The 19,338-nt window shown below is 41.3% G+C and overlaps 1 protein-coding gene across 2 annotated transcripts in view; it reads left to right on the top strand.

Annotated features, from left to right (window-relative positions):
• The first annotated feature begins 17,591 nt into the window (after nucleotides 1-17,591).
• Nucleotides 17,592-19,338, top strand: part of CASR (calcium sensing receptor) — a 73,177-nt gene continuing 71,430 nt past the window's right edge. The window contains exon 1 of one of the 2 annotated variants that reach the window (XM_064723072.1): nucleotides 17,592-17,652. The gene's annotated coding sequence lies outside the window, so the exon portion shown is untranslated. Of the gene's footprint in view, nucleotides 17,653-17,786; nucleotides 18,036-19,338 lie in introns of those variants that run through there. The other variant, XM_064723055.1, reaches the window with a different exon arrangement.

Here is a 19,338-nt window from a genome sequence, read left to right on the forward strand (position 1 = left end):
CTCCATCAGACAGAGCTGTGAGAAGCCAAGAGATTGTAGTACCAATCCTTTCAATTTACATTAACACTCCATACTTCTGAGACATGGTAATCCATTCCTTTACATGCCCTTGACAATTCCCAAGCATTTAAGTGAGTTGAATATGAATCCTAAGGGGAAGGCTCCAGGATCACAGTTATTACACACCTGCAGTGACTCCCCCATGCAATACAGAGTGGTGCTGACAAAAGTGTTAAACTGGGTAGGGGTGTCACAAGGACATTTTGCAAAGTATTCTTTGTCACATTTCTTCTTGAGTTTAACACCTTAAGGTGCAAGATAGCATTATCATGTCCTCACATGATAGCACAGTGTTACAGTGCACAAGCAAAGGAGATGAAGGAAGATGTCCTGTGGTTATGGATTTTTAGCAGCCAATTTTTTGCTTGCTCTGGACATTTTAGGAGGTAAGCTGTGGAGCTCATTGGGCTTAAAGACTTGTAAACGTTGCCATAATTATTTATTGGCTTTATATAAAAATGTCACTTATCTGTTACTGATCTTCTCTGAGACACTTTGTGTACTTTCCTGCTTTGTCTTTACAAGCAATATTAATGGAAGTTTTTGCCTTGATAAGATTTGAAAAACACTCAAAACCCCTACTCCTTTTTCATCTCTTTCTCCCTCTCACATGTGCAGGAAAGAGGAAAAAAAAGAAAGAAAAAAAGGAGTGTCCCACCCATCTAGTGATGGCAGCATCTCTGCATGTTCCAAGAATACACAATATTCTGGAAGAAAGCCATCCTTATCACTTGGGTTGTTGCAATTGATACCTTGATTGTAGTAGGAGCATCTTTTTTGTAATTTTAGCTATAAATATCTGAATAATTTGAGGTAAAATAACAATCTCTGTGCTCTACTTGCCATCTCTTAGGTCTGGGCCCCTTGTGGGTGGACAAAACATTATCTGAAAGGCAAATTGCACAAGAAGCTCAAAAATATATGCAGGAAAATCATGGAGAGAAGTATTACTCCTGATTCAAGTGAACTACTTAAAAAGCCTCTAACAAGTCTGTTAACAAATACAGTATATTGGACAGCAGGCAACTGCAATGAGTCTTTGCCTTTTTCTCTTCCAGGTGCTGTAAATACAACCAAATTGTTTGTGTGAAAAGATGAGGAAGACAGCAGATCGGAACAGGCTTCTGAGCATTAGTTAGGCAAAACTAGATTTTGGTGCATTAGGACCTTCGAAGTAGATCAGTGAGGAAAAAGAATTCTTTTGTGTACGATTGCAATGCTGCTCTTCAGCATTCAGAGGGAGGATGTACTGCTTTTATTTTAAGCAAGTAGTCCATGGTAGAAATGCAGTTTCAGGAAGAAGTGAGCAAGATTTCACACATAATGGAGAACACAGATTGTTCTGACCTGTATGCCCAGTCCCCTGGTTAAAAATGCCTGTTATGAAGAGGAACAAGCTTACTCTATTCCTCCTTCTGAGAGCAGGGAGCAGCTGATGTGATTAAGCAGGTGAGTGATAGAGCCACTCTTGACTAATCTGAAGATCTGTGAGAAGAGGTAAAATTGTGAACTAGAAAATATAACTACCTGAACTAGAAAATATAGCGGGCCCTGGAAACAATCTTGTATGAACTATGCTGGCTGGGAATTAGAAGGAACATCACAGGCTCATCTTTCTGGTAGGTACACATAGACCTGTAAAAGGAGGTGAACTTACCTGTGTCTATTGCATATTTGGAAATGTGGCTGTTCTGTCCTTTTTTACACATGAAAGAGTAAAGATGTTCAAAGCTTCGTTCTGTTCAGCAATTTCTACAGCAGAATGCTAGGTACAAGTGATTCCAGCAAAAGAGAGGTGGTTGTCCTGTTGGTCATCCAGCATGATGTAAAATTAAACAAGGGGAGAATTTTTTTTAAGAGAAGTAAAATTTCTCAATTCGTAAACTAAAGAAGGAATCTGCCACTTTAAGTCATAAGAAAAAGAATTGCAGGTTCATCCTCTACAATGTCCCTGATGAGAGTGAAAACCAAGTCACTGGTTGTCCTGGGGTGACTTTATGATGCTTGTATCCCCATTTGTCTGTTTAGCCCAGAAATAAGTTTTGCACCTTTAAGAGTAGTTCTGAGAACAAAAGAGGGGAGAGAAGAAGTGCAGAGTTTGTTATCAAGTACTGCACTTGCTCCCCCGCATCCTTCTCCCAAACTGTGTTGTCTGCAGCACAGACAGAGATCAGGAGAGAGCTCTCCTTTATTCTTAGTTTGTTTTTAGCTAGCTGAGTCAGAGAAGTTCCCTGGACTGTAAATTTTTTCTTCTTCTTAGAACTGTTTCAACCTGCTCTAGACTGAAAATTCAAAAAAGCACCAGAAACTCACACCTGTGGCCCACTGGGCCAGGCCTGGGCCATGGCCTTTGCCGGCGCTGGATGGACTGATAAGAGACTGAGTAAGCCGAGCTACAGCCCATGAAGGAGACTTCCTGAGTTTGTCATCCCTTCAGAGTGGCAAGAGGTTTTATTGTTTAATATTGTTCAATTTTTTGTGCTAGTGAATTCTTTGCCTGTTAAATAAACAGGGTTTTTTTTCCACTTTTCTCCAAGGAAATATTTTCCCAAACCAGTTGAGAAAGGAGCCACTTTGCTTTCTAGAAGAACCCCTTTGGAGGTTTCCACCCAAATTTGCTCTAAACCAGGATACTGGTGCTGTGGACCTCAGCTACAGTAACGCATTCCAAGAATGAGCTGCAATGGATTCTCAGACTCAGGGAAATGCACCTGGGAAGCAAGGGAGCCATGTCAAGGCTCTAGTTCTCTGCATGTCACATTTATTCTGTGTAGGACCAACTCACTACTGAAATATCTGAGAAGGACCATAGCAATTTTTAACATTTCCTACAATGAAATTGGTGAAATGAAATTAGAAGAATGGCTGAGTAGTTGAAAATTCCAAGAAGCATATTTTTCCTGCATTTGAAAGTAGATGGGAAAAAATAAAACAGCTGTTTTCATTAGCTACAGTCTGATTTATAATCTGGCATAAATGAAACATTTCAGCATTAAGGAAAGCCTGGAACTGAAACAATGGAACTAAGTGGTTCCAAAGAAAAGCTGAGAAAACACAAACTTTGAAACACTGAAACTGAGAAAAAGCTAACTGAGAGAAGGCATCGGTGAAGGTCCTGGTATCTTGTGGTACTGAGGTTTATGTCAGGGCAGATACAGAAATTGACTTTGGAGTTATGTAGACATTTAGGTGCTCTATTTGTCAGCATCATTATAATGTACTAGCATTTTCCAAGAGAAGTACACAAGTACTTTCACTCTGCAAGAGAACTAAAGCACAGAGTTAAGTAATTTGACCAATGTCATTCAGGTAAGTTGTGAAAAAGCAAGGTACAGAGTCTGATCTCCTGAGAATCACTCCACTCTCTAATCCACAAGGCCATTCTTCCTTATTGAGCCAACTGTTCAACAACTGATCTCAGTCAGTGCAGACCACTTTTCCAAGAGGAAATTGACATTCTGGGCTTTGCTTGAACTGGGTTAGGAAAGGATGTGGTTGTTTCTGAGTGGCAGTAGGATAACAAGCATATTTAGAACACCGGCAGGCTTTGATCTGCAAGGAAAAAAGCGCACAGTGGAGGAAACAAGTCAAGTCAGAGGCTTGCATGTACCAGTTTGACAAATGTGGACTAAAGGAAAAATTGGTTTATTGGTCTGATTACCCCATATTTTCGTCAGAATATGCTTTTGCACTATCTAAAGCAAATATCCCTGCTTGTCATTCATCCAAGTGAATACACCTAATCTTCTATTAATAATTTTGTTTCTTAAACCAGCCATTGGCATTTCCATGACTTCTGAATCCTAAAATATTGTACATGTGCAATCAGTACACAGTAGTGTTAATAGACTTTTCTGTAACAATCTTTTTATAGTTACTCACTTCCTAGACACCCAAGGAAATGCATCACATCTGCAATACTGTGCAGAGATAGCTAATGGGAAGTTCCAGGAAGCTGGCAGCAGGCAGTAGGGATCAACCTCCTTACCTGATCAGGAATTTTTGACCTTTACCATGCTGGGGACCATATAGCAATAGACACATTTCCTTGCAAATTATTTCATTTCTCATTTGCAGTCCACAGAGAACAAACTTTCTTGTGTAGTTATCTGTGACTAATTGATACCTCTAGTAATTCCAGCCTCTGTTAAAAAAAAAAAAAAAAAAAGGAAAAAAAGAAAGCCCTCTAAAAAGAAAGCCCTCATGTTATCATCTCCTCATCTTACTTGGTCAGGCCTCATACTCAGAATACCTGCATCAGCACCTTTTTTCTGTGCTGGTCTTGCTGACCCGTACCTTTTGACAGCTATTGATAAAAAGCCGCTTGCCACCAGGTGATGATATGTTTGTTACTGAGAAGCAGTGAGGAGTGTGTGTGAAGAGTTTTGCAGGGCTTTTGAGCACAGTGCCTCTTAAAACCGGCTATAGTTTTTCTGAAGTAATACTGTTTATTAGGAAAAGCCAATTCTTTTAAATCAGCCCTGCTAGTGAGAAAGTGCAGCTTTTTATTAATTGACTCAGTAAAATCTGGGGAAGAAATTATGTGGTTAAGCTATCTGAATTTAATATTTCCAAAATTAGGCATTCTTCAACAGGAATACCCTTTAGTTTCCAACATTTATGTCTTAAAATATTTAAAATATTCAGAAATTCAGATGGAAAAAATGGTTTTCAAAATCAATGTAACAATATTTCAAATCTCCCCTATTATTTTTTCCCCACAGAATTTCCACATACTATTTTTGGTAAGCTTAGGGTCTGTGTGGAACTTCAGGAAGAAGAGATACTTCAAAATCAGACCATCACAGAATTCAAAACTGCTTCAGACTCTGCTGTAAACTGCCTACCCAGATACTGCAAATCAGGCACTCCTCTAAAGTGGTCCTTACTAGGGTCTTTGCCAATAATTTTGCCTGTTCTCTGAACACCTGCTTGAGTTTAGTGTGGTTCATTTAAACTCACAGACATTTGGCAACATGAATACATTCCATCATGCTCTTTCCTGTAGATCACTTTGGTACTCAAGGTGTTATTCAGACTTTCTAGATCAAAGAAACAACTACTTCATATTTCACTTCCAGGATCTACAGTAGTGTAAGAACAATCTGGTCTATCTGTTCAGTACTGTGCTATTTCTTGTTTCAGTCCTCATTGATGAGAGCAAGTGAAGAGATTTGTAAGCACTTGAAAGTATAAATGAAATCTGAACTTGGAGCTCTGATGTTTAGTAGAAACATGGACAAAACATACCTAGCACTGCTGTTGTCAAGCTCTGTATCCATAAAATAATTTCTTTGATACTGATGGCATCAGTACCCCAATGTGTGTGTCCCAGGTGGAGAGTTGATACTTGGGGCTCAGGGACAAAATCAGAGCCTGCAGGAAGGCTAAGATTTCAGCAACAGTGCTGCTGCTTTGTCTGAAGGTGTGTATTTCAGTATGTGTGCCCTTACAAAGGTGGGCAGAGTAGAGGTAGAAGTATCTTTTCATCCATTAGAAGACAAAACTGAGTGTTGAGTATCTCATCTTTAAAATGAGAATAATAATAATAATAATAATAATAATAATAATAATAATAATAGTATTTCATTTCCTGTGTAGGTGTCTTCCCTTTGGTAAATCACAGTACAAAGTAATCTTTTGATAGTCTTTTGGCTATAGGAAGTGTTAGCCTGCTCATAAACACACTACTAAAAGTTATTTGGCCCTTTTAAAAATTAAATCTTTGATGTTGTAAAAGCAAGGCCCACAGAGAAAGGCACAGTCCTTGCTTTTGCCAGCCCTTACTTTCTGATTGCGTGACTTGAGTTGCACCTCAACTCTCTGTACATTAGTGTTCCTGATTGTTAGATAAGGTAATGGTCCCCAGAGTTACAAAAACGCTTTAGCATCCCTAGACAAAAGGAAAGGTACTGTGGAAGCACAAAGAACTGTTTACATGAGTTAAAAAATAACTTTTAACCTTTGATCTTGAAGATCTATTTCATGTGTGCACCATATGCTCAAAGGCCTGACAGCTTCAGCTTCACCTTTTTTCTGTGGATGCACTCTTTGACTTCACAGCCCTTATGCTTTTAGCTTGATGGCATCCAAGATGTTTCTTAGCAATCATATTCTGCCAGCAACACACATTCTTTGCTCCTCAGGATCTGGGAAATTTGCTTCATTCCTCTTTTCCACACTGCTCTTTGGAGAAGTTAACCTCTGAAGAAACCCAAGCAAACAAACAGAAATCCCACAAGCATAAGGGATTTGCAACATGTTGAAAATCCATAGGGGTGGAAAAACAACTCCGTAGTTGTCAGCTGAACCTGATCCAAACAATCTGATCAAAGATGATAGCTCAACTTTGTTTTGTGCAAAAAGATCTTTGTTTATACATCGGGTGCACACCAAGGGGAAACCATTAGCAACATTGAAGTTGCTGGCCTGGAATGAAAAATGTGGTGGCTAGAAGAGAGGAGCAGCAGCCTGCAGAAGAGATTCAATTTTTGCAGGGCTTCTGGTGACAAAGGAAATGTTATGGAATGTGTAAGGTCTATTTCGGGGCAGATCTTTTTTTAACTGATACCTTGCCTCTAATAATTGATTTGAAGAATGTTGTGTGTCTGTGAAAGGGGCAGGAATAGAAACAGGCACAGCCATGAACACCTTACTTATATGCTGACTATCCTGAAAGAGTTAAGAATGAAACTGCTTGCCCAGGCAAGCAAGGGTCACAAAGAGAATGTTAACCTGGGGAAGGCAGAAAACAAGACAGCAACCTTGCAATGAAAACTGTGATCTAAGAAGGATCTTGCAGGAGAGGAAAAGACAGATTCTTTCCCTTCTCTCCTAATATCTGCTGTTCCTGTCCAGCAGTCAACTAGAAATAACATCACTCAGGAGCGTCTCACTAGGGACTTGATCTCACAGCATGGTGCATCCAGGCCTCCTCTCCACCCCTCCTTCCCTGGTTCCAGGCTGCCTATGCAGGTGAGAGCAGCCATCTCCAGTTGTACTAAAGGTCCAGTTAAGAAGGCAGCATACTACCCCTGTAGACTAGAAACAAATGCTGAGGGAGGGAGTAAATGAACCGTCCAAATGTCGTTCAGCTGTCTCCTAGGTTCTAAAATCAACCAGTTCTAATCCTCCCTGAAAGCCAATACAGTCCTGAAGGAGGCACTGAAATGGCAAACTTATCTTTTGTTTTTTCCAACCCAGTCATGATTTTTCAAACCTCTACTATAACATACCTCAGCTGCCTCATTTCCAAGCTGAACAGCATATTTTATCTCTGCCTGTATGTAAGCTATTCCAGTTCATTGACAATCCTAATTCTTTTGTACCTCTTCTAGTTTCAGTACATCCTGTTTTCAGTGGGAAAGACCAGAGTTGAGGACAGCATTCAGGATGTGGACAGTCTTTTAATCTTCACATGACATCTCCTAGCCTACCACATTCAACAAGAAGCTGAAAGGTAAACAGCTGGTAGCTGAGATGCAAGCAGTTGTAATCACTGTAATCCTCTTGGACTGCATAAGTACTTCTAAAAACCACAAGTAAAATAAATAAAACCAACTACCATTAAAATAAAAATAAGAAAAAAGCCAATGCAAATTACAACATTTTTGCTATCACCCAAAACAAACCAACAGTGGAAAAATAAGTTTGAAAAATGTTACTAACACCAAGCTACAGTGCCAAGTGTTGTCTCCTGTCTTACAAGATGATGGATGACGGGTTTAATTCAAACTCCAAGCAAAATAATTGGATTCTGGGAAAAGTTAAAAAATTAATAACTACAATATTTTCTGAGGGCTAAAAGTGCTACTTGAAAAGCAAACAACTCAAAGCAAGCGTAAAGACTAAAAGAGAAAGAAAACAGTGAAAGCAGAAAATGAGACAACTACTGATGGAGGACTATGCAATAATCAACATAAAGAATAAGGTAGAATACTAATAATTTGACTCTGGAACACTTAGAATAGTTTTGGGAAACCTCAAGGAATAGAGGGATCCTCTCAGGCCACTTTCTACAGGTATTTCTCCTGGTTCTGTCAGATTCCCTTTCCCTCCTATCCAGCCTCTTTAGTCATGATGATACTAATGTTTGTGGGTCTGTATAGGAGACAGGACCAGATTCAACACAGACACATTTTTAATTTTGACTCTTTAATCAGATCTATTCCCCAACTTCCTGTCCACCTCCACAGTCAACCACACCAAACAAAGAGGGATAAATGAGTGTTTGGGTACCTGAGGGAGGCAAACAGAAATCCCTTAACCTTGTGGCTCTGCTTAGGAGGTTTTTCTTGGAGCCATAGCTTCAGATTCAACCAGGTGATAAAGATTCATATAGATGCTCAGATACTTAGATTAGTATCTAAGTATCTATATGAATATTTATGTTGGAGCTTATGTTAAGGTCTTTCTTTTTGATAAGAATCCAGAACTATTGGGGTCAGGTCCTTTTGTTTTATTTCAACAGTAACTTAGTTACTGAATCAGCCACCAGGCAGAGGTGTGGGTGTGCCTATGGAATCAGTCAGGTAAAGTGGCCAGTCACCGACAGATAATGAGGTAAACAAGATTGTACCAATATTTGTTACAGACAATCAGACCAAGTCACAGCTAGTAAGGTGAAAAGGTTTACAAATACCCAGCACTAAAAGCCTGTGGAATAAATCAATGCCCAGCAGGACAGAGAATATTTGTTTGTGGAGTTCCTCATTCTTGTAACTATCTGCAACTTATTTCTGCAATACTGGATGAGGATATTAATTCAAGTGAGTTGATTGCTATGCACAAAGGAGAGGCAATACTTAAACAATTGTGGTTTTGCAGCAAGGAGCTTTCTGAGAAGCAAAATGCTTCCTTAGTCAAGGCATCTTGTCATGGAAACTATTAAGACTGATGTATAAAAAGAATGTAGTGGGACATACAGCTAAACATGATTACCTCTTCTTCTGTTGCTCTTCAAACACAAATGTAAATATTGACCAAAACATGAGTATTTAAAAGCCAGCCAGAAATTTCTTATTGTCTATAAAACCTTGAAGACTCGCTCTACCCAAGAAGGACATTCTAAAGCATGGTACAAAAAGTAGGTACAACACAGTAGCAACATTTTCAATTATTTTTTATGCTTTTAAAAAGAAATACAATTTACCTTTTAATCTACATTTTAGATATCATATCATCCCATTAGCAACTATGACACAGATGACAAAACGAGATTAATTATTTCCTTTTTTAAATTAGTAGATTTATTCAGTAATGGCTGAATAGTGTGTGTGACCATTTCACAGGAAAGCAGAGGTGGTTAATGAGAGCTTCATTAAGACTGATGATCAAACCATACTGTAATGAAAGCATAAATTCAGGCTGGATATTATAAAGACAGGAGTATTGTGAACACATCGTTTGACTTCCTCTCTAATAGAGACTGTTTGATTTGGAATTAATGCCCTAACTACTAAAAAATCCCCAGTTTTTAATAGAAAATATTTTCCATGAGCAATTGTTGGTAATTGTTCTGACAACTATTTGTCAGGAGCATTACCAAATTTACTTAATTCAAGTCTGAATTTGCATAAATTCAGATTCCAATAATTTTCTCTTGCTGGACTAGGTGTCTGGGTGTAAATGCAGGCAAATGGGTGTCTCTCCATATCTGAGGAGTTGAGAACTTACCCATCTCTTTCTGCCTAGCAAACAGGAAAGGTTATTTACTTTCTTCCTTTTAGTACCAGAAAATTGACTTTGATGTTGAAACTGAACTCTATTTACCACTTTGCCCACCACCATGTTGGTACTGAATGGCTGTGATAAATTCACACCTCCATCTTCCTTTTCATAAACTAAACAAATCTGTCTCTTTCAAATTTTCACTGAAGCTTTCCCCCCCCCAATCTTCATCATTCTTATGTCCTTTTTCTTGCTCATCTCCAGTTTTAAGGCCATCTGTCTTAAAGGAAGAACACTTGCACTTGATACCGTATTCCATCTGTTGCCACAGTAGTGCAAATCAGAGGCAGAAGATCCTCAGTTTACAAATTAACACTTTTCTGGGAAGCATTGTTTGGGCGAACCTGATGTTCATCTACATGTCCATTGAGATGTCCAAGTGCTTTCTTTGCAGGTGAGGCCTAAGGCTTAGTGAATACATGCACAAATGTCAATGTGTGTGAATTTCTTATTATCTCACTTCTCACTCAGCATCAGCTAAAGTGGTTAGATTGTTGTGAATGAGTAGAAGTGCAGAGGGAAGACTGAAGGCATTTTGTGTGAATCTAAAAAGATATGGAGAACTACATTCATACTGGTTTTAAGATTTTTTTTTTCATTCAAATTTTAAGGTCCCGGATGAAGTGTCTTGTTTAGGAGCAAATATTGCCACATGCTGACTCTTTATTCATAGAGAACATTCAGAGGGCCATTCAGATCTCTTAATGGGGCCTTATACTTTGAATCACCTCCTATTATTTGTTATACAGAAAGTATTCTAAAGGATCTGCTTTACATTACTGCTCACTCCACCAGTTCTTCATGTCTATTGTTATTAGATAACAATAGGAGACAGTAACTAATTTGTAAAAAGGCAGATCCCTGTGATTTATGTAGAACAGTGCATTAGTATTCAGTCTTTGCTAGATTAAAAACTTTGACTTGCAAAGATTGTAGAGAAAAATAGCTATTAACTTTCATCATCAAGAATAATTAACCATGACAGCAGTTGAACTTAAGATTCATCTCAGTTAATGTTTGTCAAGGCAGATAATACCTGAACTGACCAAAATCAAACACAAAACCCACATCCAGCCAATCTATCAAAATCTGCTCACATTTGCAATCACATGAAACAGAACTGACTGTTTGAATAAATCACATTTTAAGATTATAGTTAGTGTGTGAGCTAATTAAGATTCTTTTGTTCTTAGAGGGTTGTTTATTATTCAAAGTGCAAGTTCTCTGGGAATGCTAGAATTTTGGGGCAGATAGTATGTGCAACTCAAAAATGGAATAGGAATTGCAAGAGAAAGAAAGGAGCTGGGAGAGGAACTCAAAAAAGCAAGCACATGTACATATGGCCAGAAATCTGGCTGAAATGCAGCACTTCTGTGACTCATTCTCTTGACAGAAGAGCAGCAGAATAAGAAGGATGGCAGCTAAGGAGCTGTGGGAAACGAGAGAAGATCAAGAGGCTTCCCAAGAGTAAATGAGCACTTATGGTTCAGTTTTCACCTTGAAAATTTTCAGTATGTACATATAGGTGCTCCAAAAGCCCTTCTAAATATAGAAAGGGAAAACACTCCTGAAACTTCAAAAGGTCTTCTGATTTCAATGTTTTTCTGATTTTTGTGTTTGATTTTAATCCTATAGTATAAGTTTTGCTTGGGTTGTCTGTGCTGAAGAGATGTTTGGAAGCCTCCTCTGAGGTCAGATCTGATGGTTTTCCATCCCAACATTTCACTAACTGCAGACTAATACAAAGGGAATAACATTTACACATCTGCAGACTTAATAATCACTATTGCCTCAGGCTGATGTGCTGCTTTTGTGCTTCAGCCTAAGGTAAAAAGGACAGGGCAACCTGTGCAAGTTTTTGCCATAGCTGACCTGAACCAAATGATGGAAATACAGAGAAGAAATATGGATGTGAAAATAAAGGAAGACAGTGGCTCACATCTGGAAAGTTTTATTTCCAATCATAAAATGTGGACATGAAACTGTTATTCTATCTGTGGCTTGCTCCTGAAGCACAAGATTACTGTCTTGAGGGAAAACAGCCAGCTTACTAAGCTACCCCAAGCAGGCCAAGTGTGACCTGTAGATCAAACCAAAGCAGGGACTGGGTAACAAACAAAGGAACTGCAATAGTTATAAATAATATCTTTAGCAGAAAATTCCTTGCCAAAGAATTATAACAGAATAGGATTTTAAGAGGAGTGTGTTTGGCTGTGTTTAATAGAGGGCCAATGTTCTCTGTGTGCTTCTGCTTTGATATTCAGCAAATACCTTGGAGATTTTGTTTTGGTTTTTCATACTCCCCAGGACAGGATATTCCAGGGTAGGGTTGCTCAACAAATAACTGCTCAAATGATATTGCTTGGGCTGCTTGCATCTGCCAGAGTAACCCGGCCCAACTGCGCCGATCCTTTTAAAATCTAAGGAGGGAGAAGAAACATTTAAGGATAACCAAATAAGAAGTGCCTGTGCCTGAAAAAGGAATACAAGAATAAAGAGAATGAAGAGGAGAAAGGAGTGAAAGATAATGAGAATGGGCATCACCAGCTACTTCCAGATCTGTGCACGAGTAGTACAGACCCTCTCCAAGAAAGTAGAACATTTCAAAATTAGTTTGGAGGTGGTCCTGGAAAATGAACATGCAGAACAATTTGGCAGTGGCAGCAGGGGGGATGGACTGGATGTGAACTTATTGGGTCTCTTCCATCTCCAGTTTCTATGAAAACAGTCACCATTCTTTAGCAATATGATAAATATTTAAAAAAATCATAGATACAAACTAAATAAAACATATTAAATAACAAGTGCAGCCAATTTAATCATGACTTTTCAACTTTTTAAACCAAGACAGCAGGGAGGAAGAAGGAACAGGCTTGAGATTTTTAGTCCTCTTTGTTTAAGGCTAATTCACATAGGACACACCTTCATGAGACTTGTTCAATAACATTTGTGGAGCTGGGCTGGAGTTGTTGTTGGATTGTTCTCAGTCCACAGGGCTGCTGGTTTTATCCAATGCACACTGGGTGCTGTCTCTCTCTAGCAGCTTTTAATTCAGATTTTGCCTTGTTTATGCTTCACTCCTAGCTGGACCAGTAGATTTCATTTTGGGTACTGCAATACCAGTCTAATCCTTAAGCATTTCGTAACCAAAATCTGATTCCTTTCTTCATTCCTGCACTGCCTAAAACAATACAAACTACCCTTCAAGAGCAAGTCTCCTCCTCTGTAAGGAATCCATGTGTTGCAGATACACAAACTTCATGTTCCTCAGCAGGGGGAGAAAAATTTTTGGCTTAAAAAACATAGAAGGCATTATTTGAGCACGTGGTGTATCCACAAAGTCTAGCTGCAGCAAGGGGACTTGTGTTCCATGGGACAGCCACTAGACAGTGATATAGCCACATCTACACAACCAAAGCACACCCCTCTAACAGCCCCAGCCTCTCTCCAGCATTTCCTTCACAACCCAGCAGCTCAAGTTTTCTCTGAATCCCTGTAAAAACTCATCTTGCATGTTTCTTCTGAGTACTCGGCAATCAGTCTCAGCAGAGAAGAAGGCTTTAACTATCCCTTTTCTCCTGTACATGCTGAAGCTGAAGAACATTCTAAGGCAGAGGGAGACAGAGATAAGCCTTGCCTGTGGTGCTCAGTTTGTACAACAGAAAGAAGACCTCAGCCTTCTGGGCTGTCAGTCTTCAAACTATCGGTCTAGCCTCTTTTTTTTTTTTTTTTGCAATTAAAGTAGTTTAAGAAGTTGAGGCAGACATTGTCATTCTCCTGGTCGCATAGTTCCGAACCTGGTTCAGGCCTCATTGTATAATTCTCTTCAGCATGCCAGGCCTTGGGGTAAAGACTCCATGGCAAAAAAGCCATGAGTATTTTGGTTCAGATTTGGGCTTCAGGTTCCCAGCAACTGGCTCAAGGCGCTTATATCCACATCCACTGTATGAGGTATATCTCTGATAAACGCCAGCTGCTTCACTTCTGCCTCAGAAAGCTTTGTCAGAAGGAACAATACATTTTCCCTTTATCCCATTTAACTTTGCATCTTGGCATCTAGCTTTTATATGTCCTCCCCGATTCTTTATTCTTTCCCAGCCACATGCACACCCTGGATAAGGGACACAGGTAAACTGGAAGAGGCTAACTTACAAGAACAAGAAGCCTGTCCTAGCACCAGTTCATACTCCTGACAAGGACTAGGTGAATCAAGTAGTGGCTTTCCAAGCCCTTTTGCAGTGCTGGCTGACTTGAGAGACTTGACCTGAGAGCTGCAAGAGCTCTGTTTGGGAGGTGGCCAACATTTTTGTCCAGATGATGGGAAGAGTTGCCCGTCTGAAGAGTTTCTGCAGGAAAATGCCTCTGTGGGATTAGTTTGTCCTTCGCAGCTAGAGACAACCGATGAACAAAATGCCTGTATGCAATGAGGAGCCTTCAGTACTTTGTCTTACAAGCTGTCACTTACCCTACTCATGTCAACACAGGACCTCACCACTTCCCTCACCTTTGTAAGACTCCACCACCTCATGGCATCTGCACATTTCCTACTCTGGCTACTCACTAGGAAATTAACTTGGAATAGAGAAAACCATTCACAGAGCTGGTGTAAGATGTCTGTGCAATGCCACCCAGCAGAGCTATTATTCCTGACCAGGAATCATCAGCCAGCATAACTTGCCCAACAGTGTTCTAAGAGACCATGAGACCCTATCTGCCTTAGTTCTGCTCAATATATACATCAACCCTTGGTAGGGCCTGCTGATTACAGATGCTACTCTAATCAATCTCTTCCAAGAGCCCTTTCCAGCAGCTGCCATCCTCTCTCCCAGTCTGCTTCGGGCTGAGTTGCTACTGCATCTGGGCATCTGATGAGATGCAGCTGAAAACCATAACAGCCTTTCAATCAAACAAAACTCTTACAAGAGGCAAGTAGCTGTTTCTGAGCATCCTTCTGTGTTTCTGAACTCTCTCTCCCTCTTCTGTGAGACTCCTTTGGTAGCTCCCTGAAGAATCTGCCCACTGACACCACAGGTGTCTTTCCATCACAAGGGACCTGCTGCAACTTGGGCAGACTGGCCTGACAGTGGAGCCTTTGATCCTTTGAGACCTAACCCTGAAGGCCACAGTGCAGTAGAGGTGACCACACTATCGTGGAAGGCAGAGAAACCTCTGGCTTCCCTGCCACCTCAAATTTTCTCTCCTTTATCCTTATGTCTGATATTTGATTTCAGTCCTTCCCAGCTTTTCCTTCTTTCACAGTTTGTGATATTTTTGGGAAATATTCAAAGGGAGGCTTGACTTGTAGTTTCAAAGGAACTAAGGTTCAGTAGTTCTGTGTATCCTTTTTCCTTTTGCTTTCACATGTGCCTCTTAAGTAGAAATGATTCTCAGTATTTGTTGGTTACCTCCTTTCATGGGCATTGTACCACTGAGATGCTGATGCTCTTCAGTCTTGCAATAGAGAAGGAAATAAATTAATATTTGGATTTTACTTGTTATTTTAATGCTGTATTTTATGTGCTTGTTGTATATGGCAAAGGCAGACAGAAGCTGCCATGTAAGGACTCCAAAATCAGGTCACTAGTGAAATTGGCTTGGATCCAGAGTCTCTACTAAAAATGTCAGCTTCATCTGAAAAGGGCAATAGAGTCAAACCCACAATTACTGTCATTAGTACAGGACACAGAATCTTAGTATTTCCCTGGTGTAAGTAGCTTACTCTTTCTTTCTCCTCCCATCTAATTCAAAATAAAATAAAGCCATGTGAATCAGAATGAAGGATAGTGTGGGTTTGAAAAGGGCAGCATAGGTAATTCTTCCTCTGGAATGCTTTGTGGTGAGCTGTTTAGGCTATTTCCTTGCTAACTGAGAGATGTGGTTTCAAATCTGCTTAGAAATTGAAAGAACTGAGCCTTCTACATCTTGGTTGGGCTCCCCAAAACACTAGGATCTGAGGGTGCCCTGATAAAGCACATTCTGGTATGATCTGCTCGAACTCTGTAGGTGAGAAAGAGGAAGAAAGTGCTGCACTGGCTTAAACACAAGAGCCCTGAATGGATGTCATCCTGCCACCTTGCCTTGTGTTGTTGTGTTCTAGAAGCCAAGGAGATGTCCAGCAAGGTCAAAGACTGTCCCAGTGGGCTTGTCCTGCTGCCTCTTCCTCATCTGACTTTTATTGCTGGAAACATGTTGGAAAAAGGCATCGCAATGTGATGAAGTCACAGATAATGGGGAGCTACAACTAATATTGAGAGAAATTAAAACATAGAACTTTCTGTTATATTGTTTTCTATTTGATACAACCATGCATGAAGTACTGGGCCACAAAAACTCCTGTGGCATAAATGGCATGGCTGGCTATGGGAGTTGTGCAGCAATGAATATAGCAGTAGCTGATTTACAGATTCTGTGGAAGAAGTTTGGAGTTTGCCATTTTAAAGGTTTTCTTTCATCTTTTTTGTCTCTGCCCCACAACTACATGATTACTTAAAATAACCAACTTCCTGTTCTCCTCAGGTTTCTTTACAAGAGAACAGTTTTTTAAAAAAGTTCAGTTTCATTGCCATGCTACAGCATAGCCCTGAAGAGCCCGAGTCCAAATACTTGGTGTACTGTTTCTCCAAACAAGATTTTATTTTGATTTAGTATTTGAAACATTAACACTTTTGACTGCTGCAGGGAAGTCTTAAGTTTTCTTGGGGCTGCAAATCAAAGTTTAGTACAACATTAGAGGAGAATTCTCTGAATCTGTAGACCTTGTATCTGGAACCATCTCCAGTTAAGCATGATTAAGAATTAAGAAAGCTATTCTTTCCCCTTTGGTATCAATAATTGTCTTTTTTTAAATCTGAAAAGTATTTCCTGGCATTTTATTATGGTTGTGCAATTATACTGTATTAACTATCAAAAGGATGATGATCTATTTCTTAAAAAGTTAGTGTACTGCAGTAGAAATAGGAAAACTAATTATTTAGCAAAATTAGCTGTATCCTAATACATTAAATACTATTTGAGCAAGTGACTTCAGGTCTGTGGATAATTCTGTAGTAATACATAGACTACAATTTTACTAAAGTTATGGCTCATGGATCTCCTTCAGAAATAAAGGTCCCTATGACCTCTTCAAGGTAAAAATACAACACACTGTAAATACATTCTAAGTGTCACTCTCAGCAATATATTGCAACTCTGTCAACATTTTTGCTGTTATTATTTGGCAAAGGAAAACTGCATGCTCAGGACAGATCCAAACATCTAAGTTTGGGCTGGCTGTAGAATGGCATCAGAGCCTGTGTATAGAGCTACGTGCTAATTTTCCTTTTAAAAAGGCATCTTATGAGGTCAAGAGTTTTCAAATACAAACTGTATAATGATCCCAAAAGACTGTTGCTTTCAAACGGTGTTGAAAGATTTTTGGACTAAGGAAGCAGTATAATAATGTAAGCGCTACCATATAATAATGAAAACATTTTGTTCTCTGCATTTCAATTTTTAAGATCCAAATCAACTAGTGGGTATAGCAGCTCTGTAGCAGTAAAAATCTGCAAAACCAACCCAAAATTTAACTGTCCAGAGCAAGATGAGGATTTTCATCTTCAAGAACTTCAGGTCCCTGGTGGCTACTCTTTGAGCTTCAGGTACCAGGGAGCAGCATAAATCCGGAGGTCAGACCTTTTCGTTGAGAGCTGGAAGACCCTAGTCTTGAAAAGAAAACTGAGCAAGCAATGATTTTTTTTTTTCCTTCCCCCACAGTAGCGTCCTGCTGCAGGGTTAAGTACCCGTGTGCCAACCTGCCGGTGCCGCTGCACGGGGAGCCGCAGGGTCAGCGCCCCGAAGCGCGGCAGCAGGGCGGCTCACGGACAGGTATCCGAGTGCCCTGCGCCTCCGGGGCGGTACGCGCGCTGCCTGCCCGGGGCCGCCGCTACCTGCGGGGCAGCGCGGGGCGGCGCGGAGCGAGGAGGGCCCGGGCGGGTCCCCGCTGTGGCCGCCGCCGCCCGCCCCGCCTTGCGTGGCCGTGGGAGCGGGCCCGGGTGCCAGAGGCGGCGGGGAGGGCTGGGACGGGGCCCTGGCCAGGGGTTTCTCTCTCCCCCACCCCCTCCTCCCCTCGCCGCCGGTTCCCGTGAGGCTGCAAGTGCCGCCGCGGCAGCTGGGGGGCCGGCGGGGGATGCTGCTGCCGCCGCCCTGCCCAGCGCCGGAGTGAGGGCAGGAGCTGGTGGCGGCAGGAGCGGCCCCGGCGGCGGGACGAGGTGAGCGGGGCGCGGGGCAGGTGGGTGCGCGCCCTAGATGGGAGCCTGGGATGGGGCCGGGGCGGGCAGCGCTCCCGCCGGGAGCAGCCCGCCCGCGCTGGGGCACACGGGGGAGCGACGGACGGGGACAGCCCGCGGGGTCTGACTGGCGGGGAGCGCTGCGCAGCGCCGGGTCTGGCTTTGGGGTGCAGAAACCTGGAGAAGCAGAGCCCCTGGCCAGGGGGTGCGGAGCGAGCCGAGGGCGACAGGGAGCCGGGGGCACTTCAGGCTGAGCCCGGCCGGCCATGCCAGGTGCAGACGTAATTCTACGGAGGGACCCCTCCGCCTCCCCTCCCCAAATCTTGGGCAGGGTGGTTTCTGATACATGTAGGATCAGGCGAAAGGAGAAATTTCCGAAGAGCTCCGAGGTGTTTTCTCTGGCTCAAGTTATCTAGGAATAATATTGAGGGGAAGAAGAACAGTAATTCATAACAAAACTTTAAAGAGCAACAAGTTGTTTTACTGAAATCACACGCGCTGGGAAAAAAAATCACCTCACTGATCCTGATAGAAAGTGGCTTAATAGCAGTATCTTGAAAACAGATTTATACCACAATTATGAGTTTCTGAAGCGTTAGCACTATTCAAACAAATTTCACCATATATATGAAGAAAGTTTTTGAGAAGTCCTGAAGCTGCCCTTAAAATCTTCATTTTTACTTATGTAGATATAGTATATGATAAAATAATTTTCTTATTTGTTTTTTTATTTATTTTCTTATTTGTTCCCTTTCTACTGTTTTTTTCCCCCCATTTTAAACAGGTGGTCCATTTTGCACCTCCCTCTTGCTTCCTCTCAGGCTCCCCAATACCACTTCTGTGTGTCTTTGTGTGCAGTCATGGTGCAAACTACATCAAGCTTGTTGGACACTCTGGGTGGGATTCAGAGGAGCAGAGAAGAGGGCTGATAGCCCTACATCTCCCAGCCATGGCCAGCACAGTTCTTCTGTTTTCTCATGTATCATGGAGGAGAGTGACTTTGCAGGCTTTTCCCGATTTCCCCTTTTGGGTAGCGTCTCTATCACAGTTGGGACTTTTTTACCTCCTACTCGAGTTTCACCACCCAGTGTAAACTCAGAGAGGATGTGCTGGGAGGGACAAGGTCAAGGGAGTATCAGTGAGGCGTTGCTAAGGCTATTTCCCAGGCACAGTGGTGCCCCTGAAAGTGTTTATGCTAATTGTGGAAATTAGAGCCCTTAACTCCTGTACTTGATTTAGTCTGAAGCTGGGCAGTTGTGCACTTTTTTCACTTACTGTTCTATGC

This window comes from Zonotrichia leucophrys, chromosome 1 (assembly GCF_028769735.1).
Source record: "Zonotrichia leucophrys gambelii isolate GWCS_2022_RI chromosome 1, RI_Zleu_2.0, whole genome shotgun sequence".
NCBI lineage: Eukaryota > Metazoa > Chordata > Aves > Passeriformes > Passerellidae > Zonotrichia > Zonotrichia leucophrys.